The sequence below is a fragment of the Ammospiza nelsoni genome, chromosome 6 (genome assembly GCF_027579445.1).
Source record: "Ammospiza nelsoni isolate bAmmNel1 chromosome 6, bAmmNel1.pri, whole genome shotgun sequence".
NCBI lineage: Eukaryota > Metazoa > Chordata > Aves > Passeriformes > Passerellidae > Ammospiza > Ammospiza nelsoni.
Window position 1 is genome coordinate 18,155,395 of NC_080638.1, and position 16,054 is coordinate 18,171,448.

Consider the following 16,054-nt stretch of genomic DNA (forward strand, 5'->3'; position numbering starts at 1 on the left):
GCAGGGCACGGAGGATGTGTTTACTCTCATAACACCCCTGTGAGGTGGGGAAGTCATAGCCTCATCTGACAGATGAGGAACAGAGGCAAAGTGAGATTAAAGGATTAGCCCAAGGTCACACAGGAAAAGTTTGTAGCAGAAGTGGAAATTAAACCCAGGTCTCTCGGTCCAAAATCAGTGCCTTAAGCGCAAGACCAGACTTTCCTAGAGTTGGTCAACCTTTTATATTTGATAGTTTAATTTCAAACAGAAAAACAGTTTATTTTCTAAATACATATTTTCACAGAAAAGAGAGATGGAGGAGCTCATTTCCTGGAGGCAGGAGCTGCTTAAGATCTTATTTATTTCTGTTTAACTTTATTTCTTTTAGGCTTTAGCATTTCTGATGGTAAAAAAAATGCTGCAGAAATTTCAAAGAACAGGAACACATTTCTTTTTGTTAATAATTCATCATGGGAAATATTTTCCACTTTCCAGCCAGTTCTGCCCTGCCTCTCTTCGCCTTACTGGGTTTTTAATACCTTTTTATTATTTTTTTTTTCATAGCCTCAGCTAGCTTAGAAAGCCCACATCTAAACAGAGGCTTTTGTTGGACAACACTATGGTCACTAGAACCCTGTGGCTCAGAGAGGTACTTTACAAATGAATACAGGCAACAAGTCCATGCCTGGACATATGTAAGCTGCAGGACAAATCTTGAGTTAGCCCCCAGCTGCTGCTGACTCTGCTCACCCAGTCCTTGCCCAGACCATGCCTCCCTCTGCTTCTGGCTCTGAAACTCCCTATTTTCTTCCTTTTTATTGTGCTGCCAAGCCCAGTCCTTCCAAATCACATCTTCCTCTTGGCTCTGAAAGCCCCTTGGCTGTGGAAGGCAGTCCCACACCTCCTCACACATGGGCCAGCTGAGGTCCATGGAGGAGCAGCTACTTGTCCACAATCAACTAGGAGACCATCAGCAGAGCTGGGGAAAGTAGTTGGGTTTCATTAATACAGAGCCTCTCTCTATTTAGACATGAGAAATCCAGCCCTCACAGAGGCCCCTAGGAATTTACCATCTGTATCCAAAAGGGGAGGATTTTCACCCTGAGACACTAAACAGCAAGAAAGCTACATGAAGCAAACATGACCTGAGGCTGGCATATTTAAAGGTGACTTAAGGACCCAGACATTCAATTCCCATGAAAACAAATGAGAATCAGTTGGCAGAAAAGGGCTGTCTTATATTCATGCCAACCAAACGGTTAAAATTAGTTACAATTGGTAAAGCATTCTGAAGAAAATGTGGAACACTTATATAAAAGCTGAGTGTTGCTCAGAAACAAAGATCTCTTTTCCTGTAATTGTGTTTAATGATCTCTGAAGAACAAGCAGACAATCCACAAGGATGACTACCACCATCACATATGTTCCTGTGACAATGAGGGAATTAGGCTGAAACAAAGACTAATATGCTATCCTTACAAGGCAGTTTTCACTTCTAGTCTGGCTCCCTCTGTACTTAAATACTTATTTACACAAGCAGGCAAACTCTGTGCCTCAATGAAGTATTCCACCAGCAGGAAAGAGAATGTATTATGACTGGTATCAGTCGAGTTTGCCCTGAAGATATCTAAACACTCACCTAGCACACAAAAAGATTTCAGTCTCCTCTCTCACTCCCAGCTGGGTTGTGTCTGGTCCACAGTATCCACCACTCTGGGCTGGGGAAGGCCAACCTAGGAGCAGAGCTTCAGCAGCATTGTGAGGGCAGCTCCTGGATCATTTAACTGACCTTTATACACAGAAAACTCAGCTCTGAGCTCCTTTTTGACTTGTTTCAGTCCCAAGGAAGGATTGTTTGTGCCCTCTGGGACAAGCTCTTTGAGGCTGGCTGACTGCCACAGTCCAGAGCACCCTGCACTGCCAAATTAAGAGCTCACTCACAAATTTTGACTCATCTCTGTCGGTACAGATAACCAGAGCAGCATAGACCAGTGTGTGCTATCCAAAAGATGTTCAAGACCACCTGGATATTTTTGCATCTGGGCTGTGACTGCACCCTCTCTTTTTTTTTTTTTTCACTGCTTCCCCCCATTATCACCTTAGTTAACAGTGGGTAAGAAACTAAATTTACCTGTAAGTCCGTGTGCTCACACACAGGTAGCACAAGGGCGGGGTTCTTCGTCAGCCCAGTTGATTTGCTGTGGTTTGTCCTGTGTGGCCAATGTTTGCCAGCTTCCTGAGGATATGCCCACAGGGAAGAGGTGTAGAGAGGCCTGAACACACCCACAGCGCTGCCTGGCAGCTTTGGGTGCAGCTGGTCCAGGCAGGTGCTAATGAGCTGGTCTTCATCCTATTTTACAGGTCAGCTCTGAATCCAGGACAGAAATACCCAGAGGAAAACTCCTCTAGACTGGAGCTAACATTATACAGGCAGAACGTGGTTTTCACTTCTTTGTCGCAAGTTCTGGGTAAGGTGAAACGAATTCCTGGAAACTGAAGGGTTTGGCCACTGGAGTTGAAGACTTGGAAAAATACTACTTCTGGCTATGATGATTTATTTATAGTTGCAATTAAAGACAAAAAGCCTCTTCAGAGAGGGAGGATGAAGTGGAAACAAGGCCAGGCCTAGAAACCTAAGACTACAGGGATTCCCAGAGCAAAATTAATCAGGGAACTGAGTTGTTTTCTATTTTTTTTTTTTTCCAAAAGGGTTATCTCTTTATTTTGCTTATCTGGCCCTCAGCTTTGCAACAACCACATTTCTGGACCTTCCCCATGAGTTTTGGAAACAGGCCAAACACTAGAATTGAGCCTGGGGATGGGTCTCAAACTCCCAAGAAAGAATTGTTAGCCTTCAGCCACAAAGGCCATCCTACACTCTATCCCTGGAGCTGTTCTCTGCCTGGCCACAGCAAAGGTAGTGACAGCTTTGGGATGTGGCAGTGGAGGCAAAGAGGAGAGCCCAAAATCACCAGCTGCATGGAAGAGCAAGGAAGAAGGCAAGAAAGAGGCCAAAAGTTCTTACATCTACAAAAAGAAATGTGTGTGGTAGGATTTTCTTTGTGCTGGCCTTTGATTTACAGCCTGACAGGGTATATATTATTCCAGCTCTTAAAAGAGTGGGTGTGGTGCAAACCCCCAGACAACCTTTTGAGAAGGAGCTCTGTAGATGTCTCTTGATTCCTTTTAGATCCAGTTTTTGGCCCTTTTATTCATCCCCTGATGAATAAAAGATCTGGCTCCAGACATCATGACTTGGATAACAAATGAGGTGGGGAGCTGCTGATCAATTCAAACAAGCAAGACAAGTCAAAGGAGGTGCTTCTTTGCTGTCCCAGTGCTCTCCCACTCCTTCTGACCAGGGGCTCCAATCAAGACTTCCAGGCCAGACAGAACCTCTGATCACTGCAGCAATCACAGAAGTGCCCAGGCAGACCAAAACTAGGGACAGTCTCTCACACAGAAAAGCCAGGGCTGCTGTGCTGTAAGAGACACTGAAGTCAGCTCTGTCTGTTCACCCCCAAGTCTGGACTCTCAGGCCTCAACTTCCCTCTCCAGACTGGAGCAAGGGCCCTAGACAGCCTCCCACGCCATTACCATGTGTAAGCACCTCCAACTAAAAGGCTGCTACAGGTTTTCCCTTCAGCCTGCATTGCCCCGTTTACTTACTGCATTCCAGCCTGGAAGAAGAGGCTGCTACTCCCTGTTTACATACATTTTGCTCCAAGAGAGGTTTTTCAGTCTCTTGTAGCTGTCTGACATCCACACTGTGACAAGGAACTGCACTGCACCCCACTTCATGCAACTTTTCATGCAACTTTCCCCCTCTCTGCATCTACTGAAACATGCACGGTCTACTAGCAGCAGTTTTCTTTAGATAGGTACAAGAAGCACAGCTAAAACCCATGGCAGAGAGGTTGTACCGTTCCCTAAAATGGGGAAGAAGCAAGAGTGGATGAACTTTAACTCACAGGATTTATAGGACTGGCTGAAACAATTAGCAATCACCTATTTGTTTCTTATCAACAATGTCTGAGGTGCATGACAGAGAGAGCAAAGCAAACTTTATGCCTAAAATTAAATAAGCTTGTGGATTGCAAAGGGAAGAGAAGTCAGGTTAGCTACAATTCCCAGGAGAAAAAGTCTGAAACATAAATAAATAATGAATAAATACCACAAAGTATTTATAAGCTCAGAAGATAACAAAGCAAAGTCTTTGGCTAATATGGATTTAATCAGAACTAATTTGGATCCAGCTACGCTAATTTCCCTCTATGACAGACTGCATGAATAGCAGAGAGGCCACTACATGTCTTGACTTATGAAGCTTCAGATGCATAACATCCTCCTAAGAGATGAAATAAATGGTCTCAAATAAACTTTCACAGAGCAGATGCAAAAGTGACTAGAAATATGATACTTGGATGCTAACTATGGATGGGTCACTGTCAAAATGGAGGGATTAACCCAGCAGAGCTGTACTGTGTTTGTTGTGAGTCCAGATTTCTTCAAAGTTTTCTCTAACAACTTGAGCCATTAGATAGTTTGCACGCTTGTAAAATACACAGCTGCTATGTAGCTGGGAAGATCTGCCTCAAGATAGGCTTGAATTCTGATCTTGACAGTGGAGAAAACGTCTGAAAAAAATTAGACCCCATTCAGTACAGATAAGGATAGGGAAAACCTGTCCACAATTCCTCAGAAAATTATGGAGAGCTTTGAGATGGACTGCAAGCTCAATAGGGGTCAGCCATGTCTCATGACTATAGACAAAAGACAAGTGTTGTCCTGGGTAGTACAAACAGCCTGACTCCAGCTTGTAAAACACGTGCCCTTCTGCTCTTGTCCACCTGGCAAGGCCCCAGCCAGACTGTTCATCTAGTCTCAGGACAATGAACTCCAAAAAGATGTACAGGAAATAATCTAGAGGAAAGCAACACAATCAAAGATTTAGGACAACCTCACCTGTGTGGAGAGCTTTGAACAAAGTGGGGTTGTCCATCACAAAAGAGAAACCCATAAAGAGATCATACACAACAAGAGTTTTCAGATTCCTGAAAGTCTCACCTGCCTTTCTAAGCCCAGGCACTGGACACCCTCCACTTCAGAAACACGGAGCAGGTAATCAATACACGCTTCAGGAAAACATGGCATGGGATGGAGGGTGGTCCAGTGAAGACCACAGTGTGAGCAAGAACTTTTGGCCCACAAAGAGCAGGAGCTACTGAATAGCCTTTGCCTCCAACAGCCCACCCAAAAGGCATCACAGTGGAAGGCAGTTTGTGCATCCTGCAAGAGCAGCTGGGCCAGAGTGCGTGTGAGACCTTGATTAAAAACAGGCTGCTGTTCACATTTCAGCTCTGCTTCTGGCAATCTGTGAGAACTTCCTCATTCCTAGAGGGTCTCCTCATCCCAGATGAGGGAGCTGGTGTCTGGGGAAGACCTTTAGTATTCATTACAAAAATGTTTCAACCCTCTTGTCGGTCTCTCCTCACTTCACCAAAGCATGCAGACAATCCTATTTTGCAGAAGCACCCACCAGCTCTCCCTTGACTGGCTCTGCTGCTCAAATGCCTGATTCACCCTACTGCTGTCAAAGGAAAATGCTTCCATCCATGTAAAGCACTCCACACGTTTCAGTGGAACCTGTACAGGACCCCAAAGCAGTGGTACTGAAACGTGAGAAACCCACAGCTTCCACAAGTGACTCATGAGACCAAAGAGGGGGGAAATCCCTGAGATGCAAGTGGAAGAGCATTACACTGGACCAGAATCATGCAGAGGGCACAGCAAGAGCAAGCCACAGAGCTCTGTAGGCTTGGGAGTGATGTCCCCTGCCCAGGCACACCAAAATGCAGAGGCAGCATGGCTGCTCTCCTGGGGAAAGGATGGAATGCCAGTCCCTGGTAGAGCTGCAGGTCCCCATCCCCAGTCACAGTGGGTGAAACATGCCATGCTCCCAGCTAGAGGGACAGGAGCATCCCCAAACACCAAGGGAGGGGCATCTCCAGTGCCTAAAAAGCCTAGAGGAAGGCCCAGACAACAAGAACAGCAAACACCAACCAAAGCTCTGTGGAATATGAAAGGAAGAAATAAGTAAAAGCAGATGAGTTGTGCCACAGAGGGCTTTTCCCTTGCATCTCTGGCATTCCACAAACAGTCACCTCCCCTGCCCAGATGGTCTCTGTCCTCACTGAACTGGGCAACTCTGCTCTCAGCTCTGTCTGGCGGCCCTTGTCCATAGGGAATGCTAAACCTCAGAGTCCCAACACACACATTGCAGACAAATTTTTAACTGCTTTCCTCGCTCCAAAGCAAAGCCAACTGCACTGGAGTCCCAGCACAATGAAAGCATTATATAGGTACAAAGCTGGACAAGCCAAAAACCTTTGAAATTTCATGTAGTATTTTATCCCCCTTGTTTTTCCAGGTAGGTTCAAAACATGGTCACATGTATTGTGATATAACCATTAATTCAAATACCACTTAATGCAGAAGTTCATGTGGGTTCAGTTACATCAGGGCAAAGACTGATCCGAGCAGGGTCTGCAGGGTCCATTTGACCTGAACCATTTCCTGATTCATCCACAGAGTGTTACTCAGGGGTCTAACTGAGTTCTTTAATAATAACTTCCACTTAACAAATGAAAGCTTCCATATAGGTCAATTCTAACCAGTGCCTGGTCTGGACTGGAAAGGTCTCTGCATGCTGCATACCCTGCTGTAGATGTGTTTCTGGTATAAAGATGGCATCCCAAGCACACACAGACCATGCATGTACTCTCAGTGAAATACTGGTGTTACTGCATCGTGAAAACAAGTTATATTGCTTTAAAGGCAGCAGCACAGAGCAGCATAAATTTTTGTACAAACTCTCAGATCTTTCCCTGAAAGCAGGGGACAGCAATTATTCCTGAACCAAAACAACCATGCAACAGTGGCAGTAAATTATTTTATTTGTTTTTTTGGAAAATGTTGTGTGCAAGCCACACCAATAAAAGTGACCCAGTATCCAAGGCATTTTTGCCACTTGTTAAAAATGCCGAATTGTCCTTCCAGCTAATTTACTAGCATAAAATCCAGTACATTTTAATTGCTGAATAATTTGCAGAGATCTTACTGGGCCTGTTTCTTAGGTCTGCTCTGAAGAAAGAAACTAACAAAAGTGTCTTGGAAAGACAAACATGGCCTGCAGCCATCAGGGAAACACCTCACCAGCATGAGAAGTTTGGCTGTATCTTGTTGGCAGCTGATGGAAGTCCATGAAGAAGTAAGTGCCTTCATAAATGTAACTCCACGCAAGTCATTGCCCAGTTGAAGGTGAGGAAACTGCTGTACATTGCAGAGCTGAGATCCTTCTTCAAAGAATAGACACAACCCATTCCCAGGCTGAGCATTTTATATGCACACGCAGCATTGCAAAGTCCACTATTATAATTTGGTTTCAGTAAAAACAATGGCTTCTGAGGGATATAGATGTAGGCTCAGCAAAAAACACTTAACACTCCCACTTGGCTATTAATCATTTTTAGTAGATTTTAGGTGACAGCAGCTATGACTTTTCTGATCATGACTTAACACACCCCTTTTATCAAAAGATGACTAGACAAATGTCTGGCTAGAACCAATTGCTGTCATTCCACTGCCTTTGTTGCTAACCAGTGTCAAACACGACAATGTTTTTTGCAGCTGCTCTCTATTTAAACAAAGTTTACAAAATGGGCATAGAGAGAAATTTCAGGCATGACTTGTGATTATGACAAGGGTGAAGGTAATTGACATTCCTGATGTTGCTCACTGCTATGCAGATGTGGAAGCGACAAGTCTGGGTGCATCGAGCCTAGCATATGTATGTGCCTGGAAGACAAAGCCAAGAAATGAACAGCTCAGGAGAATCACCTACCACCTTCTGGCCACCAGGGATTCACATGCTCAGCTCACAGGAGCAGCAATTCCTCACTGAGATTCCCTGAGCTGACTCCAGACAAGCTGGGACATCCATCTGGAATGGCAGAGGCCTGTGTGGAGAGACCAGACCACTCTGAAGAGCAAGGAGAGCCACATCCACATGGCCCAGAGCCAAGCCCAGCCACTTGCCTTAGCTGTGGTGCCACACTGACACAGCCACAGCCCTCCAAGGGCTGGAGCCACCCTGGCACCACACTGCAGCGGGCAGAGATGCTCAGAGGGATCACATCTAACAGAAAAAGGCTGGGAAAGGGAACAGGGACTTGGAGTCACTTACCTGGGGTGACAGAGCTGGTCAGGCACTTGGACAGGTGCTGCACCCAGCCCCAGCCTGCTGTCCCCTTGCCCATGCTGTCAGTGGAGAGTTCAAAGGACAGCTTCAGCTGCTCACACACATATGGTCACTGACATGTGGCTCAGGGGGAGGAAGATAATAACAGATCATCTGAGGATAACATACTGTATGTCAGATCATGCTGAAAGGGGCCCAAGCCAAGCAAGATTTTTTTCCCCACTCTTCAATGGAATTTCCTTGTGTATGCGTGTTTTATTCTGAAGATGACATTTGTTAGCCTAGAAGAGAAGATTATTCTGCAGACTATTTTCTTTAAAGAAAAAAAAAATTAAGAGTCTTCCAGGTCATTAGAAAACTTTATAAATTCTTTTTTTAAAGGAGAGACCAAATGCAAGAAAGGCACACAGTAAGCATGAAGTAAAATAAGAGAAATAATGGGAATAAATTATCCTTTAGGTTTGAAGATTAACCCTGCATTTTCTCAGCCATGCTTAATTCATGTATTTCTTAATATCTTGGTCCTCTTCTGCATCTGAGTCCACTTGGCACTGCCAGGGAAGTTCCTTCCACACTTCCTCTGAACAGAGAAACATGGGTGAACAGTTTTCATGGGTTTTATATTTTCAGCCAAAAGCACACCTTCTACTCTTTCATCTCTATTCCCTGTCCCCATAGTCAAATCACAAACTCATCAGGGACAGGCATGGGCATGGGGAAAAAAAAGGACATAAGAACAGTCTCCCCCACAGCACTTTGCCAAGGTCATTTGGGCTGCATCTTCACTTCATATCTCAGTCTGAAGAGTCCTAATCAATGTTTCAGTCCTTTTTCATTGCTAAAGATTCTTCCAGTAGCTACATCTTCTGCAAAAGGAAATTCACAGACAATATATTTACTTATTTTTATCAACCTTTCACCCCTAAACTGTAGGCTTTTCAAACACAAGTCAAAAACTGCTTATCTATTTTCTTTCCCTCACATCCTTCCAGCACTCATGCTTGTCAACCATGTCTGAATCTTGTACAACTTTGCAATTAAGGACTACTTGTGGTCTCAGCAGATTCATCCTCTGCACCCCAAAAAGTGGTACACCTTAGTATCAGAGACCATTCCAAGTCACAAATGACCTCTTGAAATTGTCCAGTCCTACATCCTGTTTGAAGCAGGGCCAGCTGAGAAGAGTTTGTGCTAGACCTTGGCCATTCAGGTTCAGAATATCCCCAAGGATATCAATCCCACATTGTCTGTGGGCTCCTACTCTTGTGTTCCACAATCCTTGAAGTGGCAGGCATGTTTTTCCTAATATCTAACAGAAATTGCTATTTTTGGAATTGTGTCTGCTGCCAACCGTATCACTGTCCATCTCTGAATCAAACAGCGTGGGTTTCCAGGCTCCTTTTGGGTACTTCTAATGAGTATAAAGCTCACACAGCAATTTCAGTCTCAAATTTGGACTTTAACTAGGAAATTAGAGCAGTTATTTCCACAGCAGCAAAGGAAAGCTGATGGCAGAAGGACAATGCAATCAAAGTTAGTGAAGTATCTGGGAGTCCTCCCATCACAGTCAATAAGCCTGGAGTTAAATCCAGGAGGTGGGCAGATAGCACAGTGAGAGAAGGTTTGGAGATACAGTTTCTTAATGGCTTAAGGCAAACTGGTTTTAAAATTTGTCCCTGCATGCACAGATTGCATATCAGATCCCTTTTTAATTCCTACTGCAAAAGCAAGAAATAAAAAAAAAAATCTTACAAAATTCTCATTTGGTACTCAAAGAATGCTTGGCATAAGTTGGAGAGGATATGGTATAATTTTTCATGAGTAATGAATGTTTAAGTCATGCTTGAAGCACAAAATTCAATTCAACTTTAATTAGAGAGGCGTCACTAAAGCTCTTATTATGATTTTATAGGCCACAGAGGAGATCAGATCAAATTCTCGAGTTACGCTGAACAGGGCAGGAAAGGCAGAGAAGAGATCATGTGCAGGACGACTCAGCTCATCCACTCTCTGCTATTTGTGTGTTACTATTAAAACCTACCTGACCCAGGGATGACTGGCTTTTAAGGATCCCTAGAACAGGCTGTAATGCTACTACACATTAAGGCCTCAAAAGTATTGTTCCCTGGCCTACAGCATGCCATGGACTGAATCTTTGGGAGGAGCTGGGACTTATTGAGCAAACTCTGCTGGGCTATTAACCAAGTATGATCAGATACCTCTCCAGCTGCAGCAGCACCAGCTTTGCCAAACTCTAAGGCTGTTGGTATGTGTCCCTATTTTTTCCCCACTCTCCTCAAAATAAAAAGGACAGACCTGCAGAGCAAAACCAAAAACAATCGAGGTGGTCCTCCAAAGTGTAGAGTCAGAACCCCAGCAAATGCTGTCAAGGGAAAGATATAGAAAATTTATCACAATTCACTATATGGCTTGTTTGCTGAGACTGGGACATAATATTTCCATTAAAAATTAAAAGCTGGGACCACAGGGACACAGCTGCAGGTATGACATCTCTCTTGACCTCCAGAACACAGGTGTTAGAGGGAGATATGGTTCCATCATTTTTTTCTTCTGACACTTAAGGCAATAATTAATCTGTTAACACTGGCTGAAGACACATGATTTTATGGGAAACTCAAATCAAAACACTAGAGTTTTAAAGGCAGACAGGATTTTTTTTTAATATTAAATATTTTTATTTTGAAAATATTTGCAGCAAAATAGCCATGTAGCCACATCAAGTCCTGCAATAACTTTTGCTCACTTTTTTGTATGTGTTGCAAGCATAGCTGGAGTATAGGAAGAAAAAAGAAAAAGAAAGCAGAGAAATGTACAGTAAACCATAGAAAACAGCAGAAAAATGATGGTACAGAAAATATACCAGTAGGCATAACTGTGATCCAGACAGGCCAGATATGGTAAGAAACCATCCCTTGGACAGGTCCCATTAAAAACGGACAGGTTCCTGTTGCACAGGCCTATTCTGCAATTCTTGAGAAGTCAAGCAACAAAGTGGGCTTGAAAGAGAAGACTGGAGGAAAAACAAAGAGAAAAACCACACACTCTTTGCTATTAGTGCCTTACAGGACACTACATAAAGAGGTGGAATTGTCCACAGGTAAAATCAGGGAATCACAGATCAAAATCCTTCCCTTCAGGATAAGGGTAGACTCCTAGGAGGAGCAGCAGTCCCACAGCCATGGAGTCTAGAGAGCAAGGTGTGGGAGGAGATACAAACAACTTATTTTGCATATAGGTCACACCTGCATGCTTATGTCCACTATCTTTACTTGAAGAAGCCATATACAAGGAGAAGACACTGAAGAGCATTACCATACCAGGAAGGATGTTTCCTTTCAGCCATTCCTCTTTCTCACCACACACCCTTGCAGTCAGTGTTTGCTCAGTGGCACAATCCCTACCAAGCAAGGACTGACAGCAGTGTAGATCAGGGAGGTTATTCCCACGAAGATTTACCTTGGAAGAAGCTAGCCCCCAGGCTGGAGCTGCCTTGTCCCATTCCACACATGTATGTGTGTTCAGCCCTTTTCCTTGGTGGACGAAGATCTGCAAATTTTGCTATCAAAACAGGTAATAGGGCACCAGAGGTTATCAAACACCAGAGCCAGGATGAAAACTCAGTGCTTTGATCCATCTCAGCCACCTAGATCCCACTGCAACTTACCACACTTCATGGTGCCTTCAAGGGTAACTTCATGGTGTGCCTTCCTTCTCCCTCCACATATCCCATTTTCCTCTTGGATAATGCTGTGCTCCTACATCCCCTCTCTGTTGCTTAGATGAGAAACAATTAACCAATTGAAGCAATTAGGCACCTTTCTCACCTAATCCAGGAGAACTTGCTAGTAAAAGAGAACTACTGAAATCTTTCAGACAGATATGTAAGAAAGATCAGTGTTTCTTACCCAATTTTTCTCCTGGGATCAGAGTATGGTTGTGAAATATATCAGAATTCTGTTTTCTTCTTTCCTTTCCTAAGTTTGTGTCTGAGGGCTTAATTTTTATTGGGATGGTGTTGCAAACAAGTCAGCCAGGGGCTTCAGAAAATGTCTCTATCCCTGATCCTTCACAAACATTCTTCAGATGGTCTTTGGAAATTATCTGAAGCAAAGGGGCTCTAACTCTGATGTGGACATGGTTAAAAGCTGTAAGAAGCTCCCTGGGCTGGAATGGCACCTACAGGCTTAACGTATTTACATTAATCAAGATCCAATCAAAGACTTATTGGCACTCTCAGTCTGTGTTCCTGCATTACAAATAGCAATACAGATTTCTGGGAAGGTTTAGTCAAGGCCTTAGCATAACTTGCAGCTACAGTACAAAAATACATAAACCATATAAGGTTACACAGTTCATTAAATGTTAGCAATATGCTTAAAACTAAAACTAAGGCATGCACTTTATATACAATTTTGATTGTCTATAATCCGTGTCAACACAGCTGTGCTACAGACCTCCTAAGTCACTGTTAGCAAGTCCATCTGCTTCACTGAACTATGTCTAGTTTTCAAATAATGGCAATTTCTTTAACATTTTATGATTCCTGACTGTGAAAACTGCCTCTTGCGTGAGCCTCTGTCAAAATCTGACTAATGTTGCAAACTGTGTGGTGCAATGAGATTTTGTTGGCAGTTGGAGAAACATAAAAATGTTAAGACACTTCGCAAAAGTTTCACAAAGGAGTCACTGAATAAATCTTTTAATCTCAAGTAGCACGTACTTCATTACATCAGCATTTTTCAAGGAATGCTCCTATTGTCAATGAAAATTAGCTCCAAGAATCTGAAAGCAGGAGGACTTAACAAGGGAACCAGAATCCCAGAATTATGGCTTGTGTGTCAAGCATTCTGTAAAAAAACAGACTTCTGAAAAGCTGGCTCTTCCGTTTTACAAACACAGGCCTTTACTACCCCAGTAAGACCAAAGCAGATAATCTTTACTGGAAGGTTTTGGATAGTTCTCAGTTAAAGAAATGTCATCATTCCCATCTGTTTTGCTGTGTACTATATCCACGGAAACTTCCCATCATTGGTGGCAGGACTAGCTCTGGGACCTTAACTCCCAGGCTAGATTCCCTACACGTTCTGTAAGAGTGACTGAGGGTTTATAATGGTGCACAGATTTTTGTATTCTCCTCAACAGTAGTCACTATACAAGTTAATGAGGAGATTTAACGATGCAAAAACTTTGAGGAGCTGGTGATAAGTTGTTTCTGAGTAGAATGAACACAAATATCAGATGCCTAAATCCAAATAATTTTTCATAACTTAGTGACTGAAGAGCTATTTTCTTCCCTCCTCTGACTTCATCCAAGTACTGTCATTTGCCTTCAGAATGGTCTGGCAAGACTAAAATAAAACCTGGTTTTCCCAAGGATAGAGTAAAGCTGTAACAGACCATTGCATAGGTACAACCAAGCAGGTTGTAACCTACCTTACAGAAAAGTCAGAATTTCCCCCTAACAACAAGGTCTTTAAATAATTCAGTCACATAAAACAAGAGGCCACGTAGCTGCCACCTCTTAAAAGAACCCTTTATGTGGCAAACAAAACAACAAATCCAACCTATTTGCAGACTCAGCAATGGCTGTGGACATTTGTTCTGCCTGAAGTACAGGCCCTAGTCAGTGCTTAGGCATGCTCTTAGACAGTCTGTTGCACATTTACCTTGTGCCTTTTGGACTTCATCTGCTCCTTACAGGAAGCCTAGACATTTATACCTTCAGCAGACATCTCAAATAAAATGAATAATATCTGGCCAGCTCACTGCTGAAACGAGAGAACCAAGAGAAGTGATGTGAGTGAGTCAGCAGCTACAGCTATTGCTCATATGCGGATATCGAGTCTACACCCAAGCCCAGGGTAATGCACGCATGGAGGGAGGTCTGTCTGTCTGTGCCATGTGCATGGTGGGCTGATCATCACTGAAAAGGGCTCTTTCCTTGCCAGGGACTGACTTGTAGGGTGACAAAAGTTCTCTTGGTGTGAAGGCCAAGACGATGCTGCAAGAGCTGCAAGAGCTTGGCAGGAGGCACCATCAAGCACAGAGCAACTCTGGGGGACAGGGTGTTTCAGTCACCCCTCCACCCTCTCCCCATTTCCTTGTTCTCAAGAGAAAGACTCCATTGCTTCACCCTCTCATGCAAAACAACTCCCACCACCTGGCCCTCCATTTTTCTCTTTGGGAAAAAAGCAGAAGAGCAGAGGACATCTTCTCTCGTGCACCCTCCTGACTCACAGCCAGGAGACATCCTATCCTTCCAGCTGTGCTGTGACCAGCCCTGTGCTCAGAGCAGGAGAGCAGAGGTAGCTGCTGTCCAACAGGCACAGCTGTCAGATGTGCCAACACAGCCCTTTACTACATCTGCTTCATTGCACCCTCATTTCTTCCCTGAGTGCACACAAAGACAAACTAGACCATTAAAAAGGGATCATTCAGGGAACAAATTATTTAAATGTCCACCTCTCGTGCTGCTCTACTTTCTCCACCCTTCTCCCATGGGAATAAATCTATCTATAACTTCCCTTACCCTGACACTTTAGACACTCAAGGCAAACATCTCCCGGGAGATCCCAGCATGACTGGGTGCTGGGAAAACATCAAGCACACAACTCTGTCACAAACCATAAAATCACCTCACCAAAAGGCTCTTGCAGTTCTCAGAAAGGGGACGTACTTGGAGTAACTGGAAAGACCTTGACCTGGATGCAATGGCCCAGTGGTACTGCTCAGGCTGGGATCAGAGAGAGGCAGAGGCAGCACTCCAAGAGGACAGTGCTGCGAGCCAAGATACACACTGAGACTTGGGACCTGTTTTAATTATTGTTTCATTTCTTTCACTGCTCAGGAATATGTAACAAGCTGAAATGTGCGTTGTGCCTGTAAACATTTACTTTCTTTTGGTCTTGTGCAATGCTGTGTCTCATTCTCTTGGATGGTGCCTGGAATGCAGGAATAGCCATAACAGATCAGCTAAAAGACTGTCAACTCAACCGTCCATCTCCGACAGTGACCAGCACAAGCTGCTTTGAAGGAAGTTGCTAGAAACCCCACATCAGGCAGCTGTGGATTAAGTTGCCTCCAAGGGAAGTTTCTCCTTTCTGCCATGCAATTTGTGTTTGATTCATGCTCTAAAAAAATCAGGGAAGCCTGCCTGCCCATCCAATAACATTTTTTTTTTCCCATGCCAATTCATGGGGGTGATGTGCATGGAGCTCCTGGCAGCTCCTGTTGGTGGAGCACGACACAGGGCTGTGCAGGTTGATCATACCCCGTAAGAACCACGGTCACACACGTGGGGCTGCAGTTGCAGTAAGCCTGATGGCTCCCAGACCCAGAGGTGTGAGTCAGTGCCAACACACTCTCTGCAGATGCACTCTGGCCCTTTGTACTCACAGCCCGGGAGCACGAGGCGTTTGGGGATCTTGCCCCTCTTGCTTGCAGGAACAGTTGTTTTTGAACGGCACAAGAGAAGGGGCATGCATGCCCTCAACTGCTTGTGATCCTCCCCAGGCCTTTAGCAGAGAAATTATCCTGCAATTTGGCAAAGCTCACCAGATGCTCAAGAGGCCGGCTGGGGCTACAGCAAAGAGTGGGCCAGTCCGGGAGCACCAGCCTCCCCCAGCCCTCCGGCTGCAGGGCTGTCTGCCGCGCTCTGAAAAGGAAAAGAACCTTTGCCCCTTCTTCTGGGTCCAAAGGAGCATCTGCAGGACTGAAACCAATCAAAGCCAGCTGTGAAAAATGAAGGGGAGAAGGCAGGGAAACACTGATTATTATGACTAGGAAAAACGC